Source organism: Tuber melanosporum, assembly GCF_000151645.1.
Source record: "Tuber melanosporum whole genome shotgun sequence assembly, scaffold_160, strain Mel28".
Lineage (NCBI taxonomy): Eukaryota > Fungi > Ascomycota > Pezizomycetes > Pezizales > Tuberaceae > Tuber > Tuber melanosporum.
The window spans coordinates 77,801-82,115 of NW_003298820.1; positions in this window are offsets into that span (position 1 = coordinate 77,801).

Below are 4,315 nucleotides of genomic sequence, written 5' to 3' on the forward strand. Positions count from 1 at the left end.
ATATAAAACAAAACCAGGTATCAAACAATACTTAAAATAAACTAAGTATTAAAGTAATACTTAAATATAATTCATATACTGCCAGTTGCTCTCCATCACTACTTTGTATTTGCCAGCACCCAACTCTCTTGTACTGTCTAGCTAACCTCTACGGGTTAGACTAAAGATTCTTCATAGCGAATTAGACTACTCTGCAGTTTGCTAATATCAACCCGACAGAATTGTTTTAGCCATTACATCTACAATACAACTATAAGAGTTAAACTTCTTCTTAATATAAATATGTTAGTGGCAAGCTATCATGCCAGAGCAGATACTATACCAACTATGGAGCTCTCTACCCATGTACGCTTACTCTTCTACAAGCCTTTGCAGCCTCTGAATATCTATCCAGTTTTCTCCTATTCTATATTATTACGGATAATGACCATATAACTTCCTTGATTGACTCCTTTAGAGGTTGACTACCAATAGGCACTATCCCCAGTCAAGACACCTAGAAGTGGATCTTATTGTAACCTCATGATAGTTAGTATCTTAGGGTTCTTAAGGATTCTCAAGTACTATTATACTTTCTGGTTAACAGACTTCGATTACCTCGCATGTAGGCCTCCAGTAACCTCATATACTACATCTAACTTCAAAGTGTAATTACTCTGTCAGTTCTGATTTATCTTGCACAAAACCGCCTGGAGACTATTCTCTAAAATAATCTCTACCTCCTTATATATCCTTTGTACAGCTTTCAGACAACTGAATGGCGTGAGCATATATGGTATTACAGAAGTATCTCTACTTAGAGACTTTACTAAACTTACAGTAAGTCTCGAGGCTGTAGCCCATGACACTAGGAACTTATAATGAGGCTAGAGGTAGGGTGTGAGCCACTACACCTCCATATTACAGCTTGTTCGATACTCAACTAGTTGTGCAGGTGTGATCCACACAATCTGAGATTCAAATATCCTATGTAGTTTCATGTGACAAATAATCTAGTAACTTCTTCCAAAATGTAGCTTAACAAGTTAACGTAATTTACGGTGATCCGGCTTAGTACCTGGATCCCACTCACTGCCAAGAGTATCTAAGACACTACCCAGCACCCAGGTAAATACTATATAGATTAGCTATCTCAGCCGATAATTGAAAACTGTAAACTCACCGTGCCTCAGAATACTGATCTTAAGAAAGACAAAAAGGAAAAGACCCTTCAGGATGCCATTACACATTACAAAAAGAGCAAAAAACCCTCTATCAGAGCTAGTGCAGAGAGATTTGGGGTGGCATATTCAACTTTGTGGGGAAGGCTTAGGGGGACTGAAGATAGGATGAAGGGGCACAGTAGGCTACAGGCCTTAATAGAGTATGAGAAAAAAGCGATTATGAGGTAGTGCGCGAAGGTTGATGAGTGGGGTCACCCAGCAACTTTGGCTGTGGTGAAAGGAATGGTGGAGGCAATGCTTCAGTGGAGACTTAAAGACCAAGTGCTAGGAAGACACTAGTTGTCCCGATTTCTGGGTAGATACAAGGAGCTTGCTTTGAAGCTAAGTACTCGGTTAGATCGTTAACGGGCGTTTATGAGTAACCCACGTGTTCTGCATGACTTCTTTCAGAAGGTATAGCCCCCCTGAATCTGCTGTTTTAACTATCCTACTAGCGAGGAGAGTTACTAATAGTGTATATAGTTAAAATATTTAATTAAATTTAATCAAATTGCTATAGACAACTTCTACAATATGGATGAGAAAGGTTATCTTATGGGTATTCCTCTACGTTGTAAGATTATTTGTATACGAAGCTGGCGTACTCCATAGCTCACGATGGATGGTTCACGCGATTAGGTTACTGTTATAGAAACTATGTCCGGGGAAGGAGAGACACTTACACCTTTTATTATTAATAAGGGTACTGCTCACTATTCTGGCTGGTATACGGGGCTAAAAAAGGGTGACCAAGCTCCTTTTGGAGTATCAGAGAAGGGGTGGAGCAATGAAAAGTTGGCTCTATGATGGCTTAGCGAGATTTTTGAAGTCGACACCCGGGAGAAGTATGTATTAAATCATCTACTAATAGCTTATTAAGATAACTAAACTATGATTAGGGCTGCCGGAAGGTATCAGCTACTTATCCTGGATGGTCATACCTCCCATTTCAATTGGGAATTTTTTGAGTTTTATTTAAACAATAAAATTATTCCCTTTTGCCTCCCGGCACATTCTACCCACCTCCTCCAGCCCTTAGATGTCGGTCTCTTTGGACCTTTGCAGTGCTATTACAGTACTGCTCTTGATACTTGGATGCGTAAAGGCATTCAAGGTAACTTCACCGAGGGTGACTTTCTTCCGTAAGTTATAGCCTTCCCCCTCTCCTACCTCAATCTATCTCTGTAATATTTTTACAATACTACTCCTACATTGATTATTAAATGAAATTTAACAAAGATATCAATACTAATAGATATATATAGTGTATTCCTTCCAGCAAGAAAGCTTGCCTTTACTCGAGAAAATATCTTTCAAGTGTGGGAGGTGGTGGGGATTGTACCTCTCAATCCTCGACGAGTGATTCCGAGTGAGACACGGGATGATTGTGCCACATTAACACAATCTTCCCGGGCCTCTATTTCCCAGCATGTTCCTAATACTCCCCCTGCTGTTAGTAGGAAATCACGTACTGCTATATCTCTTGTTACCCACAATACTCCTAGTTCTAAAAAACTAAAGTCTCTTCTTGGAGAACTCAATGTGGGTTTCAAGAGACCTATGCAGAGAAAGTACTAGAGGAGAAGGCACAGCGACAATACCAGGAATTGGTGGGGGCAAGCAAAAGGATAAAAACTAATGATTGGAGAAAACTTACAGAGACCATTATCGTTATGGCAGAGGTAGTATTTAAACTCCGAGAGGACCGTGAAAAGAGAGATGCGCTAAAGGCATCTCGCAAGGCCAAGAAGCTAGAGAAAGCTCTTGACCTTATTACTAGTAGTACTACCACTGGTACTGTTATTTCCAAACCTGCCTCAAAGCAAAAAAAAAAGATATCTATTGCCTCACCAGCTGGGAACTATCATCCGACTCCAGTACTTCTAGATGGTGATAGTGACTGAGAGGAGGAAGAAGTGGATAATGGGAGTGGCAGTGATGGAAGCGAATACCTTGGGGCAATTGGGGCTATTTCTAGCCAGCTTGGACAGTTGCAGATGGGAGAAAATGTCTCGCTAGGAGTTAGCAGTAATATTTCTCAAAGTCTTTTTGTATATATTGGGGTTCGGAGGTCAGGACGTATTCCTAGCAATCGGAATTAAGACAGGGTCCAAGCACAGAATTGTGCCATCAGGACCAAGCAGGATCTAGGTACTGAGCTGAGGGGTTTCACCGTAAATTACGTTACTTTCAAGCTAGGGTAGCTCTGGTCTAAAGTTAGGTTAACAAAACCTAGACTCACTGTCGAGAAATTTAGAGTAACTCCCAAAGTGACTACTTGGATTACCCTACTCAGTCGAGTAATCACTACTTTTTACTAGTACCGATATACTTCTTAGTATGATATAGTATGTCAAACTGAGGTACTGTCATGGATGTAGCTTGACATGGAAAATGTTTTCACATGACGCATAATTATGAGTTATAGGTATGTTATTATTTTACGCATATGACACATTTGGGTCATATGATGTTATGGTTTGATAGGTTTCACACATGACTCAAATATGAGTCATAAGACGTGCGCCTGGCGAGTATGCCTTGTGAGGATGTCTTGCGGGTATGCCTTACGCATATGATTTATATTTAGCACATAACCTTGTTGTAAAGTCATGAGTTTTGCGCAAATAACTCATTTGAGTTATATGACTTATTTATTGTGTTATGATTGATTTATGAGTTTTTGCACATGACCTTGCTCTGAGGTCATAGGTTTTGAGCATGTGACCACTTTGGTCATATGACTAGTTTGTTATGATTTGGTTTTACACATGTGACCACTTTGAGTCACATGACTACGAGCGGAAAGAACACAATTTAAGGAGGCCGGTATGGCCAAGGAAGATAGGTTCTTCATGCTTTATTCTAAGTACTTTTCTCACTTATTACGATAATGAATATAAAACACCTTTACGTGCTTTATCATTATTGCAACCTTTATTATTGTTATGCCAAAGAGAACTCTTCATGAAGGAGAGTTAGAGAAAGCTTACGATAGGCATTTCGGATTGAAGATAAAGGTCTTGTACTATCAGTAACGTAGGTAGAGGCCTAGTGCTATCGTAAGATTAAGCAAAGAAGAAGGAGAAGAAGAGAAGCATTGTTCCCTGTCG